Source organism: Castanea sativa, chromosome 3, assembly GCF_040712315.1.
Source record: "Castanea sativa cultivar Marrone di Chiusa Pesio chromosome 3, ASM4071231v1".
Taxonomy (NCBI): domain Eukaryota; kingdom Viridiplantae; phylum Streptophyta; class Magnoliopsida; order Fagales; family Fagaceae; genus Castanea; species Castanea sativa.
In genome coordinates, this window is record NC_134015.1 from 25,953,939 (window position 1) to 25,972,793 (window position 18,855).

The following is an 18,855-nucleotide window of genomic DNA, read 5'->3' on the forward strand; positions in this document are numbered from 1 at the left end:
ATGTGGTCATTTCGTAACTTTCGTCCATTCTGTTTACAAAATTGGCCTGAAACCTCTTTAAAATGACATAATTTCAAAATTTTCCTAATATATTATTCAAAAAAAATTTACATACATTTCTAATAAATGAAAAATAATTTTTTAATGAAATCTCTCTCTCTCTCTCTCTCTCTCTCTCTCTCTCAAATACCCTAAGAAAATGTCTGCTACCAGTTGAATTTTTCTCTCTTTGTCACAAATTGCCCTTTAAGGCTCGTTGAAACCTATCTTGATTTGCCACAATCCATTACGAGTCACTGATTGTTTCTGCTTGGGTTTACTCAATGTTTGCTAGTATTTGTTTGGCAATTTTGCTTATTGTTGGGGGGTCAAAATTTTTCTCCGTACAGCCACTTTAAAAATAGGCTCGCAAGACGTGATGCCAAATGCTATATGAAAGCTCAAATAGTGTAAAACATCATTGCTTGTTTAGACCCCTAATTTTAAATTACGGTTTAATTGCTTTAAATTTACTCAACTAAGTGTGGAATAAGAGCAATCAAGACGCAATTAATTGGGAGTGCTTCCTAGTGCAAAAGCATACATAATCAACAATTGAATGTAAAGCACAAAGAGTAAGGGAAGAGAGATGCAAACACAAGATAACATGGTGATGTGTTATCGAAGAAGAAACCGAAAAACTTGGTGAAAAACCTCTCTGCAACCCTCCAAGTCGAAACGATCCACTAGTGAATAAGTGGGAGTACAAAGATAACAAAAAAACCTCTAAGCCTAATCTACCCAAAGTACTTGAGCCATCCAAGCTCTAGCTACCAACGGACTTCTCGGAATCCTGTCTTCGCTGATTTTATCTAGATCCCACAATACCGCCCATTGCACTGTCAAGCCTCACTATCTTCTTTTGGCAAATACCTAATGCTTCCCAAGCTCCAAAACACTCTTTATACTCCGAATAGGTGTGGGTTGTGTTTGAGTGCAAATTTCCTCTCAAGGTATAATAATGGGAGAGGAAAGGAGAAATGACTATGTACCTCGAAAAAAGTGTCTCTCGAAAAAGAGATTCGGGTACCTTTTAGGGCACCTCTCTTTTTGGGTAAGGGGTGTATAGTCGCCATTTATTTTCTATACAAAAAATAATTAAAAATACAATACATGACTGAATTGCTTCGTTTCATTGATTGCATAAAAAAAATACAAAGTTGAGAACTTGCACTTTACATGGCTTTGGGTCTTAGTTACAATCTACCAAATATACACGACTTTTGTCTAAGTTACAATCTAGCCAAAATAAAAACAAAGATAAAGCTAGATCTACTTAACCAAAGACCTAAATTTGGAGGTTAGGTTACAGAATGTGAAGATGTTAGGCACCCATTCTGCCCAGACAGAGTCTGGTCTTTTAGACTCTTGTGACCAATGTACCATTTTATGCATGACATGAATGATATGTTATATACATGTGAAACAAAAATTAAATCACAAAAATTTATTATGAATGAAGTCTCTTCTCTTGAAAAGAATTATATCTGTTTTGGTTGGTAAAAAATTGATTTTGATTTGTCAAAATACCAGATCTGTTTTGTAGTATGTAGAAAAAAAGTGGTTTTTGAAGATGAAAATTCAGATCTGTTTTGTGATGATAAAAAATGATATTTTTTTTATTAAAAAAAAAAAAATCAGATCTGCTTTTTATGTTGTAAAAGAATGAAAAAGATTTTTTAAGAAGAGAGTTTCACGCATAATTTAAATTTATGCAACATGAAACAAATAAAACAAGGTTTTTATCTTTTCCTTTATTTGAAAGATCTGCATATATTAAAAATTCAGATTTGTATCATGAGAGAGATACAAATCAGTTTTGATTTGACAAAAATTTAAATATGCATCTAAGGAAGATGCAGACTCCTTTTTATTTTGAAGAAAAATTTAGAACTACATCTAAGAAAGATGCAGATTCGTTTTATTTTAAGAAAAATTCAGATCTGCATCTAAGAAAGATGCAGATCCATTTTATTTTATAAATAAATAAATAAAAAGTTGACCACATGCAGATCTTTAAAATTAAAAAACAGATTATATCAACAATAAAGAAATCAAGAACATATTTTCATGAACTAAATTAATCATGGTAAAATATGAATATCTAAAACAATTAAACATGCATCATCATGATAAAGAAAAGCATAAAAGCAAAAGGGTTAGAGAACAACCTCTTGCATGAGCACACTTCATTCCTGAAAGGATGTTTTAGGGTTCAAAGAAATTTGTTTAATTCTCTTTGAAACCTAAAAACCCTAATTTAGGCAGGAACACTTAAAGAATGGGTCAGAAAATATGGGTGATTTGAGAGCCTAAAATGTATGCCTCTCACAGCGTAGCAAAAAGGTGCTGAATTATGAAGTTCAGTCTCTATCTATAGAGGTTTAATGACTCTAAAAAATAGGTACGGACGATTAGGGTTTGAATCCGGACGCATCCTTTTACGAAAAGGTCAAAAAGGGTGTGCCTTATCGTTACCCAAAGGCCGTTAGACCAAAGCCCAACCAAGTGCAATTCGGCACTTTCAAAGTGCCGTTTGGCACTTCAAAAGTATAGGATTGGCTCTTGGAGGCTGAACGCACTTTCGTGTTCGAGTGCCATTTGGATTGATTTTTTAGGGTTTTTTTACCAATCCTTGTATCTAGACAAGTTTTCATCCTCCGTCCATGATTTTCTTTTATCTATTTTCTAGATAATTCAGGCTTTTTAAGAGCAATTATCTTGAACAATTATCTTGTGGATAAATCCCTTGAAATAAATCTTGATAGAGTTTAGATTATCCACAATTTCATTGTTATCCAATCGTCCCTTTTATTCCTATGCATGCATCCTTATCTTAAACACTAACTATCAACCAATCATAAAATTATTTAATTAATTTTAATTGTTCAACCAATCAAAATTAATTTAAATTAATTGTGTGTGGTCGATTCCTCCTAGACACAATGCATATGGACCGTACAAACTTGATCATGTAATAACTTTCAATCCGATGGTCCGATTTAGAAACCAGACCCACCGTTGCGATCTTTAGAATCTCAAGATCATTTTTATTATATGCAATGAATGAATTGATGTATGCAATGCAAGAAACAAATTAATGCATGTGATGCAATAACAAGTTGATGCATGTAATGCGATCATGATTTTTGAGGTACATGGATGGTCATTCAAGTCATTCTTCTTGATTAAATCATGGGTGCAAAATCGAGTGTCTACAGAATGCCCCTCATTGACAAAGCTTGGAAAGAGAATGCCAATGTAAAACAAAGACATGGATTTTAGCGACCATGATTTAACTGAGGTTGGATTTTCAATGATTATCTAGCTCTCGAACCTAAAACCTTGGAACACAAAACTAGCCTTATCTTTTGACAAAAAAAAGAAGATGAAAATACTGGACTTAGCTAGTAGTTGATGACTCTAGACATGATTCTTGGCAATTGGGGTGACCAAAGGACTTTTCTATCCTGATCTTAAAAAATGGAGTTGTTTGGGATGACAATCAAAGGTGCTCTTCTACTTTGATCTTGAATGGGATGACGATCATAGGTCCTCTTCTATCTGGAATGGGATGGAATTTCGATCAAAGGTCCTCCTCCACTTCGATCTAGAATTGAATGACAATCAAAGGTGCTCTTCTACTTTGATCTAGAATTGTTGAAATGTCGATCAAAGGTCCTCCTCTACGTCGATCTAGAATGGGATGGTGATCAAAGGTCCTCCTTTACTTCGATCTAGAATGGGATGGCGATCAAAGGTCCTCTTCTACTTTAATCTAGAATGGGATGGCGATCAAAGATCCTCCTCTACTTCGATCTAGTATGGGATGGCGATTAAAGGTTCTCTTCTACTTTAATCTGGAATTGAATAATGATCAAAGGTTCTCTTCTACTTTGATCTGGAATTGTTGAAATATCAATCAAAGGTCCTCCTCTACTTTAATCTGGAATTGAATGATGATTAAAGGTCCTCTTCTACTTTAATCTGGAATTGAATGACGATTAAAGGTCATCTTCTACTTTGATCTGGAATTGAATGACGATCAAAGGCCCTCTTCTACTTTGATCTTGGATTTGCTTTTTTTTTTTTTAAAAGTCAAAATTCAAAGCACGTTTGGTACATTGTAATGATTATTACATGAGAATATGAATAAGTATTACAAGGAATACATTAAGTTGGAATGTTATAAGTATTACTAGTCATTAGTTTGGTGACCATTTAGGAATAGAATCCTGAATACGCATCCACAATTTAGTAGAGTATAAAAAGAAGGTTTAATTAAATCATTTTTAAGTCAAATTTTCTAAAATACACTTATTTTAGGGTGTTCAAAATAGAGCTAATAATTAACAACAATGAAAATTTATTTTCTTTCCTTTTGAAGATGTGGCAACTAATGGCTTTTTAAGAAAATTTTTTAAAAAGTTATTACATAAGGTGAAGGAATAAATATTCAGTACTTTTGATAAGGAATAATTATTCCTCATTTTGAAGAATAGCTATTCATAAGGAATAACTATTCGTTGTAATAAAAATATAACCAAACAATCGAATAGTTATGCCATAGGAATATCTATTACATTATAGTGTCTATTACAGTCTACCAAACGTGCCCTTAGAGTTAGACTTTAACTGATAGGTGCTTCGTGATCCCACTGCTTCTGAAATGTGTCATTTGCTCGTTCTTGATTTGAACTTTACCAAGAAAAGTTTAATTGAGAAAAGAATTTTCTTTTGAGAAACATTTGATTTTTTGAAACTTGGAAGTTTTGAAATTTTTATTTCAAATTTTGGGACCTTTGGAACCTAGAAATTTTTTCTTGAAATCCGAAACTTAAAATCTGAAATTTTGAGCCTTAGAATTTTGAAAATTGAGGCTTGGGATTTTGATCATGAAATTTGAGGTTTGAAAAAAAATTTCGAAAACCAAAGATTTGAGTTTAAAATTTGGGCATTGAGAATGAAAATTTGGGAATGAAAATTTTGAATTGAAAACTTATATTTTTAATAGATACTTGAAAACTTTGGAAAAAGTTTTTTTTTTTTGGAGTTGACTCAGCTTTGGCTGAGTTTAAGTGTGTGGGGGCCGAAATTTTGGCCCCCCACTTCTCTATCTATTTTTTTCTTTTTTGTTTCATCTTTCTCTACCTCTCTTCCTCCATTGTTACTATTCACTCTCTTTTTCCCCTTGGATTTTCTTCTTCTCCCCATCATTTCTTCTCACAAAAAACACTTTTCTAAGCTTTTCAAGTTTCCCACATCCATCTCCATCAATATTTCTCTAGATCCTTGTATTTTGAGCATTTTCATCACACACCCATTCTGGTGAAAACCCATCTTTCAAATCCATTTTTCTTTTTATCAAGATGGCTTCTTCTTCCAAAAGACCTTGTTTTCTTACTTTTCATGGTAAGAAATATGATCCAACATTTGATTGGCATGAGGAGGATGGACTTCTTCAAGACCCTAGGACCCATGCTCCATATTGTCATGTAGACACCAATGTGAGTTTTTCTTTGGTTTCTTTGCTTGGAAAAAATGTTGTTGCATGTTTTATTGAAAGTTTCATGATGAGGTATTGTCATTTAGTTTTTTTGAGATTTTGGGGCATTATGTGATTGATCATGTTTGAAAATGTTGGCTTTGGAGCATTTTTGAAGTGTTTTTTTTTTCTTTCTTTTTTTTTTGCAATTTGGACAATGTTGGTGGCTTTTGGAATTTTGACACTGTAGGTAAATTGTGATGTTGTTGGATGAACTTTGGTTTGGATTTTGAGAGCATTGCATTGTGAAAATTTTATGTTAGGCTCTTACGAATGTGTTCATGGTGTATGTGGGAAAAGTTTATTGGTATATGTAAACTTTGTTTTATGGACATGGAAAAATTTTGTGTGTATATGCATGGATGTATTGGTAGGTATTGGCAAATTTTGTGGGTATGAAGTTTTGAAAGAATTTTGTTGGGCATGTGATGTTGGTTCTTGGAAATTTTTATGATTATGATTTTGGCCATGTGTGAATTTATTTTATGAATGGGCATGTATTTGTGGAATTTGTTTTGCTATTTTGGAAATGTGGGAACCCTTTTTTCTTTCTTGCTATGGAAAAATTTGGTAGTTGTGTAGGGATATGTGAAGAATTTTGATTGTGGTGAAATTGTGGTGGGGCATTGGCTTTTTTTTGTTGTGATGTGGGCTTGGTCATGGAAATATTTTTGGACATGTAGTTTGGTCATGGAAATTAATGAGTTGAATTTGTGTGTTGCAAAGCCTTAAGAGTCGAGGCAGTCTCCAAATGTTAATAAGTGCATGGGCAGTGTTGTCTCCTAGCATCCAAAACATTATCAATGAAGCGGGTTTTGGCACATTCTTCGAAGCTTTGTTGAATCATGAGACTTCAGTTACTTCTTGCCTTGGCAGAATGCTTCTGGGACAATACGTGTACCTTCCACTTTCCTCGTATTGGGGAGGTAATGTTGACACCTTATGACTTCTTTGTTATCACTGGTTTGAGGTTGGGTAGTGAAAGAATTCTTGTCAATGATTCCTTTACTTCAGCAGAACTTAAAATACTTCTAGGTGTAGTGCCTTCTAGAATGAGGAGTAACAATATCTCCTTGTCTTGGCTATGTGAAAATATTCCTCATTGTAAGACTGCGGCAAAAGGTGCTCGTATGTTCATGCTTCTTTTCGTTGAAACTTTTTATGTCCGGATCTAGGCAGTACTGTGAATCTGCGCTGCTTAGAAAGTTTGAAAAGAGTGGGACAAATTCAGAATTATGACTGGGGCAGCATGGCCTATGCCACTCTGATGCACTTCATGACCCAACTCTCTAGGCGGAGTCTTTCAAGCTTGGGTGGGGCTCCATTTATACGGCAGGTGAGGTTTGAATTTTTTTTTTTTTTTTTTAAGTTTTGGGAAATTATTTTGGTTTTGTGGTAATGGTGTTTTGGAGTTTTCAAGCCTGGATGTATGAGTATTTTGGGGTTGGTCCAGAAATTCAGGAGGTTACTAGTATTTTTCCTAGATTTCTCTGTTGGTTGCCCAAACATCGTTTGTCTATACTCTCTAGACGTTCTTTGGAGATTTGGTGCTTGGTGATTGAAAATTTGACCGTTGATGATGTGAGTTCTTTCTTCCTTCTCCTTTTAATTCTTCAGCACTTGGTTATGATTCAGTCTCTTCCCTTTCTGAGCTCCTTTTGTGATTTTTTAGATGAACTTAAATCCTTGGGCTGGATGTGAAGGGTATGCTGAGTGTGAGCGGGCTCTAGAATTGAATGACCGCCAAGTATTGTTTGAATGTGGGCATGGAAAATATTGGTATCTTGGTGATTGGGTGTTTCCCCAAGTTGAACATGTTTATCCTCCTACGACAATTCTAGTTTCTCCTTGTTCGTCCATCCAGTTAGTTGACTTTTTGATTGATGAAGAGATTGCACAGGCCTGTGTGGGCTTTGTTGTTCCAAGAACAACAAGATCTTGTTCTAAATTTATTAAAACTCATCTGCAAGGTTGCTTGGCTGGCCAAATGATACTTCTTTTCCTTTCTAAAGTCAAATCTTCATTTTGCAAATTCTTTCAATTTTTTTGCTTGGTGACCAAAATTTATATATTGGATTTTCAGCCTCCACCTTCTAAAAGAGAGGAAGATGAGGAGGAAGAAATTCCTTCCTCACCATGCTGGTAGTCCTTCTAGTTCTTTTGTAGAGACTTATCCTCATTTTCCGACATGGCAATATGATGTGATGAATCTTGATGGATTGTATAGTTCCATGCCTTTGAATAGGGCAGAGTACGTGCCGAATGTTCCTTGGCCCAATCCAGTGTGTTCTTGAATTTTCAATTCTTTGTCCTTATTTTCTTCTTAACTGGATAAATGGCACTTAATTTGGTAGAGTTACTTCAAGTTGATGTGGAACTTGTGGAGGAAAGCATGCGTATGATTGGAGGCTTGCAGTCATTGGCTTGCACTCAATCCTCCCAATATGTGCTCAATGATTCGTACTAGGTATGCCATGTTGCTTTCTGAGTATCTCTTGCTTGAACTATGCTTGATGGTGAAATTAACACTTGATTATGTTGACTTTTCAGGCACATAGAATGGAAGCTACTGTTGCTACCAGAAGAACTTTGAAGGAGAAGATCAAGATCCTTGAACTTGAAAATTGTCAATACGATCCTTGCTTTTTCTCGAGTCAAGAAGGAAATACTGAAGATGGCTCCTCTAGAGGTGGATCAAGGAGATCCTCACGCAGGCCGACTCGGAGTCCCAATGATGTATGACTTGTTTTTTTTATTTTTCCTGCAAAACAAAAGGAAGTGTTCCTTAGATAATCTTGTATTAATTTCCATGTTTTAGCTCTTTTCCCTTTGGATCATGTAGAGACTTTAACTAAGACAGATTTAGAATTCACCTGATGAGATCTTGGAGCTGAATGCCCCTAGTTTAAAAGGAATGCATGATTTTTGAAAATCTTGATGATGATGATTTTTTCTTTAAGAAAAATGATGATGGTCTCTTTTTTTTTTTTTTTAAATACATGAGGCATGGGCGAATGCCCCTAGTTTGGAACATAAATCCATGAGTCTCAAAAAAAAAATTTGATTTGATCAATTTTGAAAACAATGATGCAAGTGATGATTTTTTGAAAACAAATGTGTTAGATATGTCAGAATGTCCCAGTTTGACTAAAAAAAATCTTTTTGACTGTCACATGGTCTTTAAAAATTACTCGAGAATGTAAAACTGCATGGAATTGCCTGAGTGTAGGACCGAGGGCTATGCGCCACTTGGCAAATGAGGAGTGTCATTCGGCACTTCTGGAGTGCCATTTGGCACTTCTAGTAAAGTGTCGAATGGCAGTGGGCCACGTTATAATGTTCGCGCCATGGTGGGCTGACTCCTTATGATTTTCCAATGCATGTATCGAGTTTTCACGTTTCTTGAAAAACGTTTACTTCGTTTGTGATAATGAAACACTTTCCTAGTCAGCTAATAACTCTACGAAACCTATTTCAAGCCTAATTGGGAATTGATGTGGCTCATATAAATAAATCCTCCTGCGACAATTATCTACATAAAGGTAAAAAAAAAAACACAATATCCATGAGCAAAAGTCATCCATGGCTAGTAATCAAAATTTTTCTCATCCAACAATTCATGATATCAACAGATGGGTTCATAGCTTTGATTTCAGCACTAAAACCAATTTTACATCCTTCAAACTAGAGGGAATTAAGGCTTAGAGGAATGTCAAGATCAAGTGGGACTTCCTTCGTGCTGCTGTGAAATTCTGGGATTCAGAAGATCATGTGTTTCAGTTTAACACTGCTGAACTCTGTCCGACAATTGAAGAGTTTTTCGCTATACTGGGCTATGATCCCAGTAGAAAATCTATTTTAGTTTCTTGTGATCCTAGGCATAAGGAATCCTTGTCTGATGCTATTGGTCTTCCTACTTCCATTACTAATAGTATGACTGAAGGCCATATGGTGAATCTTCGTGCAATTATCTCTCGGCTGATTGACAAATGCACTTATGGAGTGGCCAACAATATGCAGAAAAACTTCAGTTTGGCCTTATGCTTCGTGGGAGAATTTTTACTTTGCTCTGGGAAACACGGTTTTGTAAATGCTCGAGTCATAAGTATTGTGAGCCAAATTAAGGATGATGACAATCCTGTTTCTTTGATCTTGGTAGAACCTCTTCTAGGACTAGATGTTGTATTTCATGGTGGAGAAACTCAAAACTTCTTAAGGAGTCCTTTGACTTTGCAGATATGGCTGATGGAGCGACTGGACATGATTGCCAAGCCTATAACCGGTAATTATAGGCCTACCAGTTTTCTCAGTAGGGCTGTAATCAAAATTGAGGGCCAAACTGAGAGTGATTGGGTGAAGTTTTTGGACAAGAAATCTAGTACTTCAATTCAATGGGACTATTATTAGTGGAAGTGCCTACCTCCTCTACTGAGGTCTCTAGGGTCAGACCACATCTTCCTTGTTGGATTGCGGAAAGCAACTTTTTACAAGGGAGATAGACTCTTGAGGCAATTCAAATATGAGCAAGGAATGCCTGGTGGTAAAAGAAGATGACATTTCTCTCCTTTGGACACGAATCCTACTTCTGTAAAGAATATGCTATTGGATTTAGAGATGGCTTACCAGGTGGACCAATCTTTTGTCAAAGTTCACTTTCACAGGATGACTACAGGATATTCTAACTGGCTGATAAACAAGATTGTTGGCAAGGAAGCTGAGAGGGTTGCTATGAGAGAACAATTTCTCAGAGACAACCGGGAAAGAAAGACAACTATGAATTCAAAAAAAGAGACAGGGATGATGAAGCACCAAACACAAAAGAAATTAATGATCAGAAAAAGAAAAGACTGAAGACAAAATGACCTTCCTATTTTTGGCTTTAAGCATGTTTATTTAGAAGTTGATGTAAAAACTCTTATTTTTAGGAATTATTTAGGGTTTATAGGTTAGGGGTTTTGTTTATCGTGTAGGCTTTTAAGGTTTGGTTTTTTATGGTTTGGCTTAGCGTTTAGGTTTTTATGTATTGCCATGGTTTAATGGAATGGTTGAGCTTATGGAAAATTTTAGTTGATAGGCAAATTGTGGGTTTTGGGAAATTGTGACCGGACCAATGCATGGTTGCCTATGTACCCCCTTGGATAGAAGGATCATATCATCACGTAGTTCATTGATTTTTTTTACTCACCTTAATTTTTGCCTAAGCCGCCCTTTCGGGTTTTCAACCTAGCAGGCTCTCTCACTTTTTTTTTTACTCTCCTTTTGCGTAGGTCGCCCTCTTAGGTTTTCAACCTACCTTTTTTTTGTTTTGTTTTTTGTTGCTCTAATTTTTGCCTAGACCGCCCTTTCAGGTTTTCAACCTTGAGAGTTTTTTTTTATGGCTTGGTTTGCAACTACCACTTCAAACATGGTACTTCTTCAATTGATCCATGTTGGTTGGCTTAGTAAAAGGGTTTGCATTAAGTTCATCAACCTTAGTGCTCCTCTAGACTATGTCTACTTGATAATGTATGGGCCTGCCTAATTTTGCTTGAACTTTCCATTGGCATCTTGAACCGGGGCTCGTATTTCTTTCAACACTAGATCTCCTAACTTCAAATCTCTAGTTCTTAGTCTCTTAGTAAAAGCTTTCCTAAGCCTGCTTTGGTATCCCTGAATGTGATACAGGGCTTTGTGTCTTTTCTCATCCAGCATGCATAACTGGTCGTATCTGCTTTGCAACCACTCCGCTTTGAGGATTTCACTTTCCAATACTGTCCTCAATGGTTGGACACCCATTTCAATAGGAAGGACTACTTCCATCCCATACACCAACGAATAAGGAGTGGCTCCTGTGGAAGATCAGATTGATGTTCTATACCCCTAAATTGCATAGGGTAGTTGTAGGTGTCAATCCTTGTAATTCTTTGCACTCTTCTTCAAGATTCGCCTTATATTTTTATTAGTAGCCTTAACTACTCTATTAGTCTGAGGACAGTAAGGTGAAGATTTGTGGTGTTGAATGTTGAATTGTCGCAGTAGCTTTTCTATTTCTCCCATAAAATGTAACCCATTGTTGAAGATAATTTCATGCGGTACACCATATTTGCAGATGATGTTGGTCTGAATGAACTGAGCTACTTTCTTTGAATTTAGAACTTTGTATGAGGCAGCTTCTACCCATTTAGTGAAGTAATCTATGGCAACAAGTATGAATTCATTGCCATTGGATGTCGTTGGGTGGATCTTCCCAATAATGTCTATCCCCCGTGTAGAGAAGGGCCAAGGTGATGTCATGGTATATAATGGCATAGGTGGCATGTGTTTCAGATCTCCATGGACTTGGCATTGATGACATTTGCGAACATGAGTCGCACAGTCGGCTTCCATAGTGGTCCAGTAGTAGCCTTGTCTTATTATCTTCCTTGATAACATGTGTGCATTCATATGTGACCCATAACTTGATTCATGAACCTCTTCAATTATCTGTTGCTCCTCCTTAGCGGTTACACAAAGGAGATGAATTCCATCATATGATCTTTTGTAAATTCTTTCACCACAAATAATGTAATTTGTAGACAACCTTCGGATGGTCAATTGGTCATTCTTGTCTGCAGATGGTGGGTATGTCCCATCCTTAAGGTACTGTGAGATGTCTGAATACCATTCACCTTCCCCATTCTTTCCCTCATCTTCTTCTATTGTCATGCAGTAGGCTAGTTCTTCTTTCTGTTCCAACACTATCGGTCTAGCTTCATCTTCTTTTGGCCTATCCATCTTGGATGTCATAGTTGCTAGTGCATCTGCAATATGGTTTTGCATCCTTGGCACATACTGGCATTGGATCTTATTGAATTTTTACGCCCATTTCTGAAGACATTCATGATAAGACATGAGCCTTTCTTCTTTGATCTTCCATTTATTATGAATCTGAGAGATTATTGGAGTTGAATCTCCATATACCTCCATCTCCTTCACTCCTAGGCCTAAGGCTGCTTGTAGATCCATAATGCAAGCTTCATATTCTGTGGCATTGTTGGTGGCAGGAAAGTTAAGTCTGCCAGAAAATGGAATGTACGTCCCTTTTGGTGAAATTAATAGAACTCCAATTCCACTTCCGTTTTTATTTGTTGCTCCATCAATATACATCCTCCATGATTCTACTTCAATATCCATGATATGTTCATCTGGAAAATCTCTTTGGATCTCTTCAGCTTCTTCCAATGAACAATGGGCTAAATGATTGACAATTGCTTTCCCTTTCACAGATTTTTAAGTCTGTACTTAATATCAAATTCTTACAAAAACAAGACCCATTTAGCAGTCTTCCCATCTTGCACGGGTTTTTCCATTTAGCAGTCATGGTGAGCTAGGCTATGAACCTACTGATGTACTGTATCATCCCTAGAAATCCTCGAATCTCCTTCTCAGTTCTTGGAGGTTTCATTTCTACAATTGCCTTGATTTTGTCAGGATCAACTTCTATTCCTCTTTGGCTTACCATAAACCCTAACAGTTTTTCGGATGTGACTCCGAAAGTGCATTTCTTGGGATTCAATTGTAACTTGTAGAATCGGATTCTTTTAAAGAACTTCTTCAAAGCCGGTATATGCCCTTCACGGTCTTTGGACTTCACTATCATGTCATCACCATAAACTTCTACTTCTTTGTGGATCAAATCATGCAATAGAGTGGTGGCTGCATGTTTGTTAGGATTAGTGCCCTTAAATCCTATTGTATGATGCTATGTATTTTATTATGTATGACTTAATGTTGTGTTTAATAAAGTTGTTTTATTATTATCTAAAAATAATGGTAACATGAATATTGGGACATTATCATATAGTCCATGAGATGCATTGTATGTGATTTATGTAATTTAGTCACAGAAGATGTAAATCACAAGTTCCTTGTAAATTCAAAATGTAGTTCGTAGTCGGTGATGAGATTGGGCATTTCATCTGTGAAGATTATAACATATCAACTAAGATGATTTGTCTTGATCATGGAAATGGAGATTTCTAGTTAATATGTTGATATGTTTTAAGAGTTAAAACATATTGAACTGGACCGGTGTGAGATTTATTATTCTCCTAACGACTATCTAATGAATAATAAACTCACGACTTATATTTGCATGAACTCTTAATCCTGAGAAAATAATGGACTTGATCATGAGGTGTAGGTTGCTTTAATATATCAGGAGTGAAATCTTGAGTTACGGTCAAAACCTCAGTATGTTGGGTAACCACATTTAATGTTGATGGAACATATATTCTTAAGATAGAATTCATAGTCTCTTAATGGAGATACAAAATATTCCCTTGAGATAAGTTTAATAGGTTTGTTATTCAGAATGTTAGGCCTAACTACTTTAGTAAATAGTTACTAGAGTATATGTTTATGAAATTGAATTTTATAAATATATGATGAATAACTTGAAGGATTAAACTGGGTACTCAAGAATAAGATGTAGTAATTTACAAAGTGACAGTCTACATCCATGACTTTGTGTTACTATGAATATTTTATGAAGGGGTTGCACGTACAATAAAGTCTTGGGATATAATTTATAGATAATTCCTAGAGTGCAACTATATTTATATAGTAGTATTAAATATAGTTAATGGTAACTTTGGGCTTGTCAAAAGTTGACAGAAAAACCCAAGGCCTATTGGAGCTAGTATCTTATTGATCTCTTTTGGCCCCACTCCAAGCCACCCACTTAAGCCCAATTGGAAAGGCCCAAAAGGCCAGCCCAATTAGATAATTGGTTAGACACAAAAAGAGAAACATACAGATTTTTCTGTAGAGAATTTTGTAAGAACACTAATGTGAAATGGTGTAAAAAAAAGTGTTAGACATTTTTTGACATTCTCCTTTTGGAACTGATTGAGAAACCACATATCTTAGGCATTAGTGGAATTGGAGTGAAGATTGAAAGTGTTCCCAAGTATTTCTGATCTTCGGTTTTGAAATTCACCGCTCCAAGGTACACTCTATTGTTCTCAAATTCTGAAACTTACATAGTACATGCTAACATTTATGAATGAAGTAGATCCATTATTTTTCCGCTGCGCACATGCATATTTCCATTAGTTGGTAAGTAGCACTAGCATTTTTGAGGCCAAATGGCATACCTTGTAGCAGTATGTCCCCCATGGAGTAATAAATGAGGTTTTCTCCATATCTTCTAGAGCCATCTTGATCTCGTTGTATCTTGAAAATCCATCCATAAACGATAGTAGGGCATGGCCCGCTGTGCTGTCAACCAAGACGTTAATGTGAGGCAATGGAAAGTCATCTTTTGGGCTGGCCTTGTTTAGATCTCTAAAATCTACACACATTTTGACATTTCCATCTTTCTTTGGTACCGGAACCATATTAGCTAACCATTCTGGATAGTTGACCTCTCTTAGGAATCCAGCATTGTACTATTTCGCTACTTCTTCCTTGATCTTGAGAGTCCACTCCGGCTTCATTCTTCTTAACTTTTGCTTGACCGGTTTCATGGTTGGATCTATTAGAATGCAGTGTTGTACTATATCTATATCAATCCCAGGCATGTCTTCATATGACCAGGCAAAGACCTCTTTGAACTCTATCAATAGTGCCACTAATGCATCTTTCTCTGAAAGGGGTTAGGGTATTGCCCACTTGGATTATTCTTGGCTCATCTTCTGTTCTCAGGTTAACGGGTTGGGTTTCTTCTTTTATAGGTTCTAGGTATCCATGTTTTAATTCCTTATTATTAAGAGTTTCTTTACCAATTTTAGAAATAAAAACATTCAAAGCAAGCAAATAAGCATAATCAGAAATCATGTTAAAGGGAAAGGAGTTCTTAACAGACTTAAGAGACTTGACAAACTCAACTAGAAAACTATCACAAACAGACTTAACAGGAATTTAAATACTATTAGAAATAGACTCAATAGGGATAGAAACAATGTTCTTGGCAAGGGTGATTGGCTCAGCGGTCTTGATCCTCTTGGCAAAGGTGATTGACTTGACGGTATTGATCTTCCTCACGAAGTCTTCCATAGGGTGGGCAGCTCCCTCCTATGCCTAGTTCTTTAACTTGGTTGTGGCTTTGGCATGTGGCTCCTAGTAAGCTCCTTCTTCCCTCAACATCAATACTATGGGATCTATAGGCTTTTTCTTCAATCTGTAGCTTTTCCTAGTAATCTGTAGCTTTTTCTTCAATCTCCATGTCTATAGGCTTGTCAGTCACAAAAGCATCCAGGCTCTCTATGCTATCCATCCATTCATCAAACAGGTCGTGCTTGCCCTTGTTGCCCAAGTCAGTGGGTTGAGGGAAATGCTCTGGCTCACCTCCTTCTTCCCTCTCATTACTACGTTCAGCATTCTCAAGTGTCATGATTCTGAGACTATGGACCATCAGCTTATGGTCTAGTGCGGCCAATCTGGCATTTATATCATCCTCCTTTTCAGTAATGGGTGAACTTGGTTTTGAATCAAAATACGACCCCAATTCTGGAACTTCTCTTCTATGCTTGTCATACCTTGGGCCAGACCTTGAGTTAACATTAGTGATATCACTCCAATCTGAAAGGTGCCCACAAAGATCTTCTCCATGGTACATTCGATTGGCTTGTGCTTTCTCTTCTCTTGCATTCTCTAACATGTTCACCAGTCTATATTGATCATTATCAGTATCGCTCCACCTGTTAGCATCGGCGTCATCTTCAATGTCTTAATCACAATAGTCCACACCACTATCATATTCTTTATAGAATAGGTCTGCATCTTCATCTTCTTCTTCTTCTCTACCACTAGGGGGTTCACCCCAATTGTCACCACTATACGGGCTATCATAAAATCTACTATTGTTGTCCTCACTATTGGTGCTGATGTCATAATCATCATGTCCACTATCATTGCTGTTGTTGTCACTACTACTATCACTTTTGTCATTGCTTTCATTTTCATCATCATTAGGGGTTGCTCCCCCTTCCTTATCTTCATTATGGGCTCTTAGTTCATACAGGCTCTTCAATGCATGCTGACTAGCCTCCCAATACTCTTCATCTTTGATGTTACAAATGGGATCTCAAAGGAGTGTAGTCATGGAATCAGGATCCATGTAATTGGCCCAATCAGTAGGAACCCACGTTGTGTCTTCTTTCTTCAATTTTGGAACCTTGTTGCAGCAATCAAGTAGCATCTCGAACCCAGGCACTATTGTTCTTATCATAGGATCAAATCTTAGTTCGGGGAATCCCCAATAATGTTGACTTTCTCTGGCTTTTACAAACTTCCCATTCAATGTAGAAGTGTAGGGCTTTAGAGATTCTGGAGGACAAGGGAGTCCTTTTGCTTGAGCTTTGGCTCGGGCCATCTTTCTCACTTCCATTTCTAGCAGATCATCATTAGTGGGCTTGTAGCCTAGCCCAAAAGGTGGTGTGGCAATAGCGATAGTCGGGTCCTGAACAGTTGGCTTCTTCACAATTCTTCCCAAATTCATCCCCGAAAGGTAATTCATTCTTCTCATCATTGCTACCACATTGTTGTTACCATAAGGAGTAGAGTCCATTGGAATCTTCTTAACTTCTCCTTCTCTCTTTTCAAAGCTAGGCCTTTCAATCACGAAGCCATCCAAGGTCAATGGCTCTTTCTTGGAATCAATACCATAAACAAATTTATCCACAGTCAGAGTATCCCCATAGATGGTTACAATAGCCCCTTTATGTGGAAACCAAACCTTTTGATATAGGGAAAAAGGTACGGCTTCTGTGTCATGGATCTAGGGTCATCCAAGGAGCATATTGAAGCATGAGGCTATGTTAAGGACCTGAAAATCCACTTTTTTGACCACTGGTCCTATGGTAAGCTCCAAGGTTATGGTTCCCAAGACTTCTCTTCTACTGTTGTCATATACCCTCACATGTTGATCAATAGGCACAAAGTCTTCAATGCTGAGGCCCAGACAACTCACAGTCTTCAAAGGACACACATTCAAAGCACTTCCATCGTCTATCAAAACCATTGGTATCCTCTTCCCCATGGAATCTACAGTGATATGCAACGAGTAATTGTGGTGTTTCCCTTTCTTGGTCAAATCCTTGTCAAAATAGGAAATAATGAGTTCCTTATTTATGGACCCAATCATGGCATTCAGCTCCTGGGAGGTTGTGGTTGTAGGGACTTGGACTTGATTAAGCAGGTCTACTAGGTTTTAACGGTGTTTGTATGAGGCCATGAGTAAACCCCATAAGGATATGTTGGCTTGTGTCTTTGGTAGTTGCTTGAGGACTTCATCTTCCTCGACAGGTGTTTGTTAGGTAAATCTGTTCAAAGCTTCCACTCGGTTGTAGGTCTCTAAATGTGGGGGCTTGAAGTGTCTCCCCCCCTTGTGATGTGGGCAATTTTTGTTGGATCATCGGATTCAGTGTTTTGGGGTTTAAAGTGTCTCCCCCCATTTGTAGGTGTTTGGTTGTTTTCTTGGAATTTGAAGTGTCTCCCCACACTTGTGGATGTTTGGTGGTTTCCTTGGGGTTTGAAGTGTCTCCACCCACTTGTAGATGTTTGGTTGTTCATTTGGGGTTTGAAGTGTTTCCCCCCATTTGTGGGTGTTTGGTAATCCTCAAGTTCTAATTCATCATTCCATGTGGCATATCCTGTGGTGGTGGTAGATGTCCTATCCATTAATTCTTCTCATGTCATCATGAAGCATTCGGGTAGGTCATAAATCAGGTTGGATGGGTCTTCCTTATTCTCTTTTTTGGTCATTAAACAATTAATCCTTGGTCCTTTCCCAAAATTGTGATTGGGCAAGGGATTGTTAGTGATGCTAGGCCTTGTAGGCGGCGCGATCACTTTGTTGTCTATTAAGTCTTGAATTGCATGATGAAGGGTGAAACAACGATCAATAACATGACCAGGGACTTGGTGGTAGGCACATCTTTTATTTACATAAAACCTTGAAGGCAAGGGATTTGGAATTGGTCTTGGGTCCAAGGGCTTCAACAACCCTTTAGCTTATCAAACACTTGGCTCATGGGCATGTACAACTCATGAAATTCTCTTTTAGGCCTAGGCCCTTGTGGTACTTACACAGGTGCAATGAGTGCAATCAATTGATATGGATCATTTTTATGAATATTAGAAATTTTTGCAGCCTTGGAATTAGATCCTATATTCTCTCCGGCAGCAATTAAAGCTTTAAAATTGGGAAAATACTATGCAAACAAATACTTATGATACACAAGTAACAAATTCTTTACAACCATGGCTAATTGTTCTTCCTCACTAGGCCTACTTATCATCAGTGCGGT